General features: G+C 41.2%; 1 protein-coding gene and 1 long non-coding RNA gene across 2 annotated transcripts in view; one reads left to right on the top strand and one right to left on the bottom strand.

Annotated features, from left to right (window-relative positions):
• Nucleotides 1-13,931, bottom strand: part of LOC132869642 (scavenger receptor cysteine-rich type 1 protein M130-like) — a 69,613-nt gene that overhangs the window by 25,619 nt on the left and 30,063 nt on the right. The gene's annotated exons all lie outside the window — the stretch shown is intronic.
• LOC132870188 (uncharacterized) lies at nt 3,809-4,923 on the top strand. The gene is made up of 2 exons (XR_009651077.1): nt 3,809-4,018; nt 4,590-4,923. It is a non-coding gene; the product is annotated as an uncharacterized LOC132870188 (long non-coding RNA).

Genomic DNA, 13,931 nt, shown 5'->3' with positions numbered 1-13,931 from the left:
AATCATGGACAGCGGAGAAAATATCGAAAAACCATAGTCGTATAAACATGTTTATATGTCTAGGGGAAAATGATGTACAAAATAGATTTAAAAATGGTCTCTCCTTATGTCAATTAAGTTCTCTGTTTGAATATTGTTTTTTTCCTGAAAAACAGGAGGGAAAGCCGCCAATAGTCACTGCAGCACTCAGGAAAAAATAATACTGCTCCTCTCCTCTCTCAGTGGAGGCGGATACTCTGTGCAGCCCAAAGACAGGCAGCGCGTTTTAATATACCACAGTCCAATGTTGCCCATTGTCAAAGGTGTGTTTAATTGCTTACTATATTATTGCTGGTGAAGTTGACTGTTTAAATCAGGCTAACTGTCAGGCCACCAGGAGTGGTCCCGATGGTCAGCTCGCCACTGCTGTGAAATGTTAGCCTACTATATACAGTTAGCTAACGTAGCTTCTCAAGATAACTACCTATACTCTTCAAGCTGTATCGCTCGCAAATTTCCTCTATTAGAATAATTTCGCTAACTGTAAATGTTACTACACATGTATTACAATATAGTTAGCCAACTTAGCCTGTCAAGATAGCCTAATTACCTCATTCTTCAAGGCTGCTTTTACGTGCACATTACCTCAAATAGGATAATTTCACTAACCGTGTATATTACAGAGTTAGTTAACTATAAGACATTTAAACCATAATGTTACTTACACGTTGTTGAACACCTCTTCCCAAGACCAAGATTCATGGCCACAGAGCCGTTTATTGAGATATTATCCCTATATACGACTTTGCATGGCCAATAACCACACTGCCACCTCCTGGACAAAAGTGGTAGAACAGGCATTCCTGGTCTCTGCGCGCAAATTATCATTATCTCTAGCCGCTTTATCCTTCTACAGGGTCGCAGGCAAGCTGGAGCCTATCCCAGCTGACTACGGGCGAAAGGCGGGGTACACCCTGGACAAGTCGCCAGGTCATCACAGGGCTGACACATAGATACAGACAACCATTCACACTCACATTCACACCTACGGTCAATTTAGAGTCACCAGTTAACCTAACCTGCATGTCTTTGGACTGTGGGGGAAACCGGAGCACCCGGAGGAAACCCACGCGGACACGGGGAGAACATGCAAACTCCACACAGAAAGGCCCTCGCCGGCCCCGGGGCTCGAACCCAGGACCTTCTTGCTGTGAGGCGACAGCGCTAACCACTACACCACCGTGCCGCCCTGCGCGCAAATCGTTTCCTTCAAATCCATCCGAGTGAATCGTGCCAAAAATCACGTGAGAAGGATGACGCAACTGAGCGAGCAAATAGGAACCTGCACATGCAAAGCCAAAAATCACGTGAGAAGGATGACGCAACTGAGCGAGCAAATAGGAACCTGCACATGCAAATCCTGTTGTGCAGCTTTGCAGATCTGAAGTTACAAGTGCAAATTCGAAGATGCGCTTTCACAAGTTGCGAAATATGCTTGCAGTTTGCTTTTTGCAGATGTGTGGATCTGAAGTTACACTTACAAACTCTGAGATGCGCATTCACAAGTTGCGAATTACGGGTTTTACAAGTGCAAATCATAGTCTGCTCTTCTTCGGATATATGGCAATATCCTACCTTCATATTGATCCTTCTCCCTCAGAAGCAAATTGCACCACACCATATTTTTGTAGATACTGTTTTTTAAATGATCATATTTATACATACTGTACAGTTATTTATCCACATACTGCCACCTTGCATATTTTTGTTTAATGCATTATTATTATTATTATTATTATTATTATTTATGTGTTTAACTGTACTTCTCTGTGAGCCTTTAATTTGCCCCTCGGGGACAAATAAAGTGTTTTGAATTGAATTGAACTGAATTAAGTTATGGATGCTGGTCTACAAATCATTACATGGACTCACTCTGACATACTGAGAGGAACTGTTGTGCGTAGATTCCAAACCTCACATACTGAGGTCGAATGGGAAGAAGCTCCTGGCTGCTCCAAGGACCAACACCAAAAGTTACGGTGATAGAGCATTTTCATCAGCTGGACCAAGACTGTGGAATAAGCTCCTGTAGTTCCTTCAGAAAGCTGATTCATATGAAACCTTCAAGACTGATCTAGAGACATTACTTTTACAACATTATTATTATTATTGTTATTATTATTACTTAAGATTTGAATACTAATCTTCATTTCAGTTAAAAATTTTTTATGCCTCCGCCACCGTAAGGTGCAGGAGGCATTATGTTTTTGGATTGTCCATCTGTCCGTGTGTTCGTCCGTGCATGCATCCGTGCATGCGTGCGTCCGTCTGTCCCGAAACATTGTGAACACAATATCTCAAAGGCTAATGAAAGGAATTTCACCAAACTTTCAGCATTTGTGCGCTTTGGGACAAACATGAACTGATTAGATTTTGAGATCAAAAGGTCTAAGGTCAAGGTCACTGTGAGGTCAAATGTCTGTCTGAAAAACTTGTGAACACAATATCTCCAAGGCAAATCAAAGGAATTTCACCAAACTTTCACCATTTGTGCATTTGGGAACAAAGATAAACTGATTAGATTTCGAGATCAAAAGGTCTAAGGTCAAGGTCACTGTGAGGTCAAATGTCTGTCCAAAAACCTTGTGAACACAATATCTCCAAGGCTGATACAAGTAATTTCACCAGGTCAAGATTACTGTGAGGTCAAATGTCCATCCCCAAATCACAACTTAATAAGGCGTGTAGTCTTCCGGGCGGAGGCATCCCCATAGACGCCGTTGGCGTCGAGTTCTATCTGGTTTCATAATATTTAATACATGTAAACATGAATTTACATTTGCTTTTGCTGTTATAATTTATTTGTTCACTTCATGATTTTTACTGTTAGAGAATTGAGACTCTGAAATGCTTTGAAATAAATTATTAGATTTTTTACAGCACACACAGAGGCTCGATACATGTTTCAGATTCATACACATTAATAACTAAAAATAAATTATTAGTGTTATTATTAATAACAGGACAATTTTTCCCTCCACTAGATGGCAGTAAAGCGCTTCCAACCTGAGATTACTGTGGAGTGAAATGTGTTTTTCTCTGAACTGACCTGCTGAGGGCGCTGTTAGGATGCTGCTGGATTATTATCTCATCTCATTATCTCTCGCCGCTTTATCCTTCTACAGCAGGGGTGTCAAACCTGATCCATAAAGGGCCGTGTGGCTGCAGGTTTTCATTCCAGCCATGCAGCAGCACCCTGATTTGGCTTATTCAATCAACTGACACACCCACCCTTTAATCAAGGGTGGGTGTGGCTGCAAGTATTTGACTGTGTGAAGACAGTTCAGTTGATTGAATGAGCCAAGTCAGGTGTGCTGCTGCATGGCTGGAATGAAAACCTGCAGCCACAAGGCCCTTTATGGATCAGGTTTGACACCCCTGTTCTACAGGGTCGCAGGCAACATGAAAGAACATTCTACAAAACAAATCATCATTATACAAATACAGACAAGCATGTGGTGTGTAACCTGCTGGGGAAAAAGGGAAGAGAAACCTAACTGTTAAATTAGTTCTGTAACCTGTTAAGAAGGAAAAAACGAGTGTTACAACATTTAGAAATATTTTTCTTTCATCGAGCATTATTTTCATTTAATTTCTAATCACAGTCTTTATTTGATTCTGCATTTAATTTATGAATTCATTTTATCCCAGAGGTCTGTTCCCACCTCAGCAGCGGCTCTGTGAGGAAAAAGTGATTTCATTGGTTCATCGTGGTGGAGCTGAATTGCTATTGGTGAACACAGCTCATGTCCCGCCTCCTTGGCGCAGGTTAGTGCGGCGCGTTGTGAGAGCTGCACAGAGCGGCAGCAGGAGGAGCAGAAACAGGGAGCTGCAGCGCAAAACTCGCTCAAACACTCGGTATTGTGCAAACTGTTCAAAACAAGAGGAAGGAACTGTTCGAGCTCATCCGTGAGTGTCCGGTGAAGCGCGGAGAAGCGACCCTGGGAACCCGAGCTGTGTTTATTCTTTTCTTTTCTCGGTGAGGCCTGTGGAGCATAAGGAGTTAGCCCCGCGAGTTAGCATCACCTCGGGGTGTGTTAGCCTCCGAGCTGCAGCACAAACTCACAGTGTTGTGGTAATCTTCTTGTGATAGGAGAGAAAAGCGTGTGTGTGTGTTAAAGAGTGTGTGTGCATGTTGTTTACAGTGTGTGAGTAGAGAGAGGCATCATTAAGATGAGTGTCGGGCTGTGAGATGCTTCATTCTTCTGTGGAGCGCTGTGCTGTTATCAGGGCTGGGAAACAAACTCACAGCAAACTCATATCACACTATTTTACTGACCTTAATCCAGTGTGAGTGATTACTGCTGAACTCTCAGTGGCTTTATAATCATTTACAGATGGGTTTCTGATTGTTTATCAGTCAGTTAATGATTTTATTTTCATTATAAGAAACTGTGAGGCTGATATTTCATATGCTGTCACTAATGCAGCAGTTATCTTTTCTAAGTTAACAGTTAAATGTTGTTTTATACATTGATGTAGATCATCGTTAGAAACTGTACAGTGAAAAAAAGAAGTGAGTGGATTTATTTAAGCCTGTTATTGTACAGTGTGGGTTTTTTGGATACCCTGGATTTTGGATGGAACTGGATTCTCTCCCTGACGAGGGGGATGGCGAGCCAGCCGTGTGAACATCTGGGCTGAAGAGGACCCTCTCCTCTTTCATCTGTCGTCCTGTCGGTGTGGTAGGACCGAGAAAGACTCACAGAAATTGAGAGGAACTATTCTTTTTTTTTTTTATTATTTTAGGAAAAGAAGAGACTTTATTTTTTTTAATATTTAATTTAAAAGACACTTTAAAAGAAAACAAACTGAAAGCTGCCTGTATTTATAAAAGTGCTTTTTTTTTTATGTGTATTAATACATTGATCTTGTTTAATCTTACCTCTGCGTGTTTCCTCTTACTTAATTGGTTTTACATCCTATCCTCCATCATCAATTCTCCCTGTGAATCTAGAGAATTCTGGTCCAGTGGTCACTTACCTGCCAGGTGGGTTACAGTAACATCACAGCTGATTAGCTCTCACGGATGTGTCCTTTAAAGGCTGTATTTCAAGGACGCCCCGTTGTTGAATCCTACCTGAGGTCTAGGTGCCTTCAGATTCTCCCATGGACCGCGTCCTTCTTTCAGGGAATTTTTCAGGGCGGCACGTGTGGACCCTCTGTGTTCTTAAATCACCCACAATCCTGTGCACATGTACAAGGCGGGGCTTTTTCACTGACACACACCAACACGACTGTGTCCACAGCACACGAGTCACTCGTGGGCTCCGATTAATAGAAACCCTCAGTGTGGGGCATGATTTTACCGTGGGGAAGTGAACTTTTGGAATGCAGTGAATATGCAAAAAAAAACAACAGAGGATCTATTTAAAGTGGCAAAGTGTGAGTTGATATTAAATAACCTGCAGTTTTCATATTTGTAAGAATGACTGGTCTTACAGATACAGTTAAGTTTTATTTCTTTCAGTTTCTTCTTCTTCACCTGTCCAGTGTGTTCTGGGTTCGGTCCCTTTCCTAGGGTTTCTTGGCGAAGTAAGTACAGCCGGCTAGCCACTGCTCTGCTGCACTGCTTTTGGTCATGGACAGTTTTAGAGCCACCAATTAGCCTAACCTGCATGTCTTTGGACTGTGGGGGAAACCGGAGCACCTGGAGGAAACCCACACAGACACGGGAAGAACATGCAAACTCCACAAAGGCCCTCGCCGGCCCTGGGGCTCGAACCCAGAACCTTCTTGCTGTGAGGCAACAGTGCTAATCACTACACCACCATGCCACCTCTTTTAATCGCGGAGCTTTCGCGTAGCTCCATACTTAAGAAAATCTGGTAACCCACTGAGTTGATTTTTCATGGACACACAGGGATCCCAGTCGTGTACATCCGTCCCCGCCCCTCGCCATTCTGATTGGCTGTTTGATTTTGGTGGGAACTAGAAGCGTGAGCGCGCCGACATAACTTATTTTTGTCTGCAGATAATTTCATATTTATTGTTTTTTTTCCACCGAGAACAACTCAAACAGCGCAACACAATAATCATCATTTATACACACTTTAAAACAAACTTTAAAAAGATGTCAGAACAAGTTCACCAAGGAGAGAAAGATGAAGCCAAACCCAGGAAGAGAAAGAAAGTTTTGCCAGAGGAAGAAAAGGAAAGAAGCGGTGAAAGAGCAAGAGAAAGGTGAAGAAATCTTTCACAAGAAAAGCCACAAGCTGAAAGATAAAGAAAATGGGTAAAAAATGAATGAATACAAATGAGTTGTAGGAATTTAATTCTAAATAGTGATGTTGATTTTGAAGTCACTGTGAAATCCTTCAGGATCTGACACGTTGACCTGAATGAATGAATGAATGAATGAATTTATTTCGGTCAACAACATCAGCAGTATATGTACAATATAAGCCAATTTAGTCACCACAAACACAACAGTTCTGTGGCTGACCGAAAAGGGTTTCGGCTGAAGCAAAGCTTATAAGTGTCTAACCCACAAATCACTTGCCGTACAGGATGGTCCAAAGAGCCATACAGACAAACTACAATAACCAAAAAGAAATAATTGTCATTTAAATAAATAAATAAAAAAACACAAAAAAGATTGAAGAAAGAAAAGTGATTAATCAACGTGTATTTAATCCTTTAACCATCTATACATTCCTCTCTATACTTCTCAAGTATTATGTTTTTAAGCTTTATCTTGAAATGTGCAACACTTTTACTCTCTTTAATTTCAACAGGTAAACTATTCCACAGCTTCACTCCACATACAGATATACGCGTACTTTTCAGTGCGGTATGAACTATTGCCTGTTTCAAGTTCCCTCTCCCTCTTAAGTGATACCCCCTTCTCTATCTATAAACATTTTTTGAATATTGCCAGAAAGTAAATTATGTCTTACTCTATACAGAAATTGTGCAGTTTTGAAATCGACTAAATCTCTAAGTTTCAGTATTTTTGACTTTAGACACAGTGCATTGGTATGTTCATGGTATTCTACATTATTCACTATTCTTATTACCTTCTTTTGCATAATGTATATTGACTGCAGGGTACTTTTATAGGTGTTGCCCCAAATTTCCACAGAATAAGTCAGATATGGTAAAAAGAGAGTACAATACAATATGTGCAATGATTTATAGTTCAGAATGTGCCTTATTTTACAAAGAATTCACACTGTACATGCTAACTTGGACCTGACATATTTAATATGGGGTTTCCAGCTAAAGTTGTGGTCGATTATTACCCCGAGAAATATATTCTCATATACTCTTTCCAGCTTTACACTATCAATCATTATTTCCACCGGTGTGTCCAGATGTTTTTGTTTGCCAAAAAACATAAATTGTGTTTTTTATACTTAATGATAATTTATTTACATCAAACCACAGCTTGAGCTTTCCTAGTTCTTCCGAGACTACCTCCAGTAGCTGCTGAAGGCTCTCCCCTACACAGAATACGTTTGTGTCATCCGCAAATATAACATCTCAATATTTTTGAAACATTACCTATGTCATTGATATACAATGTAAATAATTTTGGTCCAAGAATTGACCCTTGTGGTACACCACATGTGATATCTAAGAGAGTAGACTTAATAGCACCCATCTGAACAAATTGCTGTCTATTTTCAATGTAGCTTTTTAACCAATTTAGCCCTACCCCTCTAATCCCATACCTTTCCAATTTTTGTGGTAAAATTTCATGATCAATTGTATCAAACGCTTTCTTCAAATCTATAAAAATACCCAATGCATTCTTCTTGTTGTCTATTGCAGTTGTTAACTCTTCTACTAGCTATGTTAAAGCCATTACTGATGATCTGCTTGTTCTAAAACCATACTGACTGTCATTAAGCAATTCATGTTTATCAATGAAGCTGTCCAACCTTGCAACAAAAAGTTTCTCGAGTATTTTAGAAAACTGGGAGAGTAGTGAAATTGGCCTGTAATTGTTAAACAGATTTTTTTCTCCAGCTTTATATAGTGGAATCACTTTGGCAATTTTCATTTTGCTTGGAAAGCAGCCCAGCTTCAACGATAAGTTACAGCTGTATGTTAGAGGGTCCACAATAGTATCAATTACTTGTTTTATTAAAGTCATATCTATACCATTCCAATCCAACGATGTTTTGTTCTTAAACTTGCGAACATCAATAATTTCATTTTTATCTGTGTCTCTCAAAAATATAGTGGATGGATTTCTTTCTCCGTAATATTTTTCAACAGCTCCCCCTTGTGGAGGGTTTGTCTTTTCCAAGTTTCTGCCCTACATTCACAAAGAACCTGTTGAAACCCTCCACCACATCCTTCTTATCAGTGATTCTTATCGTTTTCCATAAAATAATCTGAAAACGTAGGACAAGTTTTCCTATTTCTAATAATTGAATTTAATCCATTCCATGCACCTCTAATGTTCTCCTTATTCTTTTCTAATACGTTATTGTAGAAATCTTTCTTACATTTCCGAATAATATCAATTTATTTTTATATCTTTTATATTTTATTTCTCTTTCTATAGTTCTATGCTTTATAAATTGTTTGTACAGTATATATATATATTTTTTTTTTACAGGCATTCAGCAAGCCCTTTGTAATCCAGGGTTCATCATAACTGATTATTTTCCTCCTGCTCTGTTTTATTGGACATGTTCTGTAAAATAAGGAAAGGAAAGTATCCAGAAAACAGCCATAAGCAGAGTCTACATCCACTGCTTTGTATGCATTTCTCCAGTTCTGACATAACAGTTCACTTCTCAATGTTTTTATGGTAACTTCTGTGCTTCCTCTCCTCTGTCTTATTTCATTTTCATCTTTCAACATTTTATATTCACAATCATAATTAACAAACACGGGCAGGTGGTCACTGATATCCAGAGGTGGGTAGAGTAGCCAAAAATTGTACTCAAGTAAGAGTATTGTTACTTTAGAATAATATTACTCAAGTAAAAGTAGTCGTCCAATTAATTACTTGAGTAAGAGTAAAAAGTACTAAGTGAAAAAACTACTCAAGTACTGAGTAACTGCTGAGTAACTTTTGTTTATTGATCAGGATGTCATAACAGGCAGAGATTTCATATATATTTCACACAAACTGTGTGTGTGTAGTTCTGTGTATTAATAATAACAACAAGAAGCTCAAGGCAGTCTGCACATAAACCATAACACTGTGTGTGTGTGTGTGTGTGCGCGTGTGCGCGTGCATGTTCACTCCGTGAAGTGACTGTTCAGTTTCAACAGCAGCTGAACATCACACGTAATATCTCCTCGTACGAAAAAGACTGGAAATAATCCTGTAAGATGCGATCAACGATGTTAATCCTTTCATCTCCCAAAAAGTTGTTTACTGGATCCATCTCGCAGAGGAGTTAGCAAGTGGAAGTAACAAGCAAAAAGGTTGCTAACTAGCTGCCAGTGCCCAGCTTGGCTGGGTGGTGGTGGGGAGTGCTAGCAAGCGGTCAAGCTAACAAGCTAATGCCCTTCCTTTTGTGAACAAGCACTTGTAGACAAATAATAAAACAAATCTCACAGAAAAAAAAACACAAAGTCTTCACAAATCCCTCTAATCCACAACAAATACAGTGGCTCGAAAAATGGAGATTTCACAAATGATATGTTAGGTGTTTTGTTATTTAGTAAGTTTTCACCAGTCTTCCATTCCCAGTTTTTGACCAGAGCCGTGTACAACTGTAACGCTATTGAGGAGCTGACATTAGGCGAGCAACCTTATTTTCATGAGCATTTTTTTGGTTTCACATCAATAAAAAGTGATTGTTAGGAAGATTTTTTGTAGTTTTATTTCTTGGTTCTCTGGTGTGTGTGTGTGTGTTGTCGTCTGAGGCCGCAGTGCGTCAATACATTTCCACAAAACAATGTATTTTACAGTTATTTATGATGTTACAACAGGGCTAACGTCTGCCTACGAAGACAGCCAAAAGCACACAGCCTACTGACCGCAATGTGTTTCCTCAAATTCGACGTTGAGTTTTTATAAGCTGCAACGGCCACTGGTTCGGGGAGACACGTGACACCGCATAACATTATTATTTGTTGTTGTTTGGAGAGTGAACATGGTTTGTATGTGTGGCCAGGGGTGTGCCTCTTCGGCTTGATGAGAAACGCTGGCCGCTGTCTCTGCCATTTTTCTTCTGCTTCCGTGCTCTTTTCCACCTGGACTGGTCTTTCCGCGGGAATTTTGTGTGCAGGCGCACGCGGCGGCTTGGCTCTGTTTGATTGGCGAAACGGAGTTAAACCATAGCTCCTCCCACTGGCTCTGGCTGCTACATGTGATCGGTGAGATGCGGTCATGTGACAGAGCCTCTGCTGGAAGTCTCGACAAAACAAACAAACAGACCACGCATCGCACGGATCAATAAAAATAAAGTAGCGAGTAATGAGCAGAATATAGCCCAATGTAACGGAGTAAAAGTACCGCTTCTTCTTCACAAATATACTCAAGTAAAAGTAAAAAGTATGCTGCATTAAAACTACTCTTACAAGTACAAAAAGTTACTCAAGTAAATGTAATGGAGTAAATTTAGTGCGTTACTATCCACCTCTGCTGATATCATTTATTAGTAATCCTCCAATTACATTGTCTTCCAAGTTGTGAGTAAATATCTCATCTCATTATCTGTAGCCGCTTTATCCTGTTCTACAGGGTCGCAGGCAAGCTGGAGCCTATCCCAGCTGGCTACGGGCGAAAGGCGGAGTACACCCTGGACAAGTCGCCAGGTCATCACAGGGCTGACACATAGACACAGACAACCATTCACACTCACATTCACACCTACGCTCAATTTAGGCTACATCCACACGACAACGGCAACGAGATTTTTTTTTTTAAATATCGCGTCCACATGGGCAACGGATCAGTAAAATATAAGGTATATACGGCAACGCAACGCTTGCTGAAAACGATGCAATACACATGCCACACCTCTACGTGCGCTGTAAGACGGTACCATTGGAGACACCAGAACAATAGAATAAGTACGACGCATGCGCCTTCTTTTACCCGGCGTCATAGACATAAACATAGACGCTGCATTGAGCTGGTGGCCCGTTGCTGGGATACGTCAGAGTGTCCGCCGTATTGGATGTGGCAAATCTTCCCCGTAAACCAATGCAAGTAAATGGACTGAACTTCATAAAGCCCCTTTCTACAATAATGTTTAACTCGATGCCTTTTATTCACCCATTAAGACACACACGTATATATTTGGGAAACAAACAAGCATCAAAACAACATATATAACTTTAAATGTGATGGTTATAAATAAATTTCTTCAACATGCAGCAGGCCTATACCGGAATCAAGCTATCGGAAACTTGTTTTTTTTTTTTATTCCGCTGCTACTATCGTAGGCTACTAACGATATCTACACAACAAGGCATGTTTTGGAGCTCAGTGGGGATCGTGTAGAATAATGTGCTGTGCTTACGCTGCTGAAGCCGTGCCGTCTCCGCATCACTTTCATTAAATGCCGTGCAGATAGGTTATAAAATGTCTCCAAAAACAATTTTTGCAATATACAGTGCTATATGGAAAAAAATTCAATTAAACCATATTACAATGGGATTGCTCCATGTGATTGCTTCACAGTCTGACATGCTTCCAATCTCTTCTATTTTTGAGTGTGCCATCATCATCTGACAGCTGGTGGTGAAATTGGTTGGGTGGGCTATGAAATAAATTATAAATTTATTTATAAATTATAAATTGTTTGGAGACAGGTTTCACCGAGCGGCTATTATGCGTGAGACTTCATATTAGCCACAAAATCAGAAAAATCTGTTCGTAAAATTACGTTATAATGACCAAATACAATGAGAAGTATTTTTCCAGTCTCACCTGTGAAAGGTAATCCCATGTGATCTTGTTTGGACGATAAACCTGTTGGTACAGTTAAACGCAGCACATGAATGAGGCATCTTTATTCTCCGCTTTGCCCCATCCAATATGGCGGCGAGGATGACGTATGATTCTATGCAGAAGGTGGCGTCTATGTTTATATGTCTATGCCCGGCGTGAAGCACTCACAGTCATGTGGTTGTGACGTCATCGTAAACAAATCCGTTCTACTCATCCAGACGACTTCGCAACGGCGTCGTTGCCAGATCTTTCCACTCTGGAACCCGTTCTCAAAAGATTTCATTTTGGGGCACCCAAAACGCCGGTGCTGTGTGGACACCAGGCCGAAACAATAAACAATTTGATCAGATTCACCTGAATCCATTGCCGTGTGGACAGGGCCTTAGAGTCACCAGTTAACCTAACCTGCATGTCTTTGGACTGTGGGGGAAACCGGAGCATCCGGAGGAAACCCACGCGGACACGGGGAGAGCATGCAAACTCCACACAGAAAGGCCCTCGCCGGCCACAGGGCTCGAACCCGGACCTTCTTGCTGTGAGGCGACAGTGCTAACCACTACACCACCGTACCGCTCTCGGAGGTGTGTATGACTGGTAATTACTAACACTGGCCACTAGGCGGTGTGTATGACTGGTAATTACTAACACTGACCACTAGGCGGTGTGTGTGACTGGTAATTACTAACACTGACCACTAGGCGGTGTGTATGACTGGTAATTACTAACACTGGCCACTAGGCGGTGTGTATGACTGGTAATTACTAACACTGGCCACTAGGCGGTGTGTATGACTGGTAATTAGTAACACTGACCGCTAGGCGGTGTGTATGACTGGTAATTACTAACACTGACCACTAGGTGGTGTGTATGACTGGTAATTAGTAACACTGACCACTAGGCGGTGTGTATGACTGGTAATTATTAACACTGACCACTAGGCGGTGTGTATGACTGGTAATTACTAACACTGACCACTAGGCGGTGTGTATGACTGGTAATTACTAACACTGACTACGAGGCGGTGTGTATGACCAGTGGTACACGTACACGGACAAACCACAAAAAATCGACTTGATGGGTTTTTTCTTAGGTATGGTGCTCCGCTCGGAGGTCCACTATGAAATTCGTACATTTATGTATTAGAGGATCAAGAACACTATTTCGGAAAACAACCAGTTTTTCTCTGAACTGACCTGCTGAGGGCGCTGTTAGGATGCTGCTGGATTATTATTATCTCATCTCATCTCATTATCTCCAGCCGCTTTATCCTTCTACAGGGTCGCAGGCAAGCTGGAGCCTATCCCAGCTGACTACGGGCGAAAGGCGGGGTACACCCTGGACAAGTCGCCAGGTCATCACAGGGCTGACACATAGACACAGACAACCATTCACACACACATTCACACCTACGCTCAATTTAGAGTCACCAGTTAACCTAACCTGCATGTCTTTGGACTGTGGGGGAAACCGGAGCACCCGGAGGAAACCCACGTGGACACAGGGAGAACATGCAAACTCCACACAGAAAGGCCCTCGCCGGCCACGGGGCTCGAACCCGGACCTTCTTGCTGTGAGGCAACGGCGCTAACCACTACACCACCGTGCCGCCCATTATTATTATTATTATTATTGGCAAAACCCAAATATTATAGAAAACAAAAGATCAAAATAAAAAAAAATCAGGGATCACGGGCTTCAGCCGGGTTTCAGTCCAAATCAAACCACAGCAGCACTTCATCAACTTCTGTCAAATCAGAACTCGATGGTCCCCATAAGGAAAGTGTTGTTGTTGTTGTTGTTTGACCAATAAATAAATCAAAGAGGCAAAACGTGTCCTTTTCATTCCTGAGGTTCAGGCTGGGGTTCGGTTCAGCTGCAGTCACAGCATTAATTAAGTGCATTAATAATGATGTCAGTGGAAGGTCCTCAGAAGGACAGGAAGACTAACGTGTGTGTGTGTGTGTTTACATTCATTCATTTAGCTGAAGCTTTTATGATCCAGTGGAGATGCCGAGGGTTA

The sequence above is a fragment of the Neoarius graeffei genome, chromosome 21 (assembly GCF_027579695.1).
Source record: "Neoarius graeffei isolate fNeoGra1 chromosome 21, fNeoGra1.pri, whole genome shotgun sequence".
Taxonomy (NCBI): Eukaryota; Metazoa; Chordata; class Actinopteri; order Siluriformes; family Ariidae; genus Neoarius; species Neoarius graeffei.
Note: the sequence above shows the minus strand (reverse complement) of the source record. Positions and strands in the feature narration are given on the sequence as shown.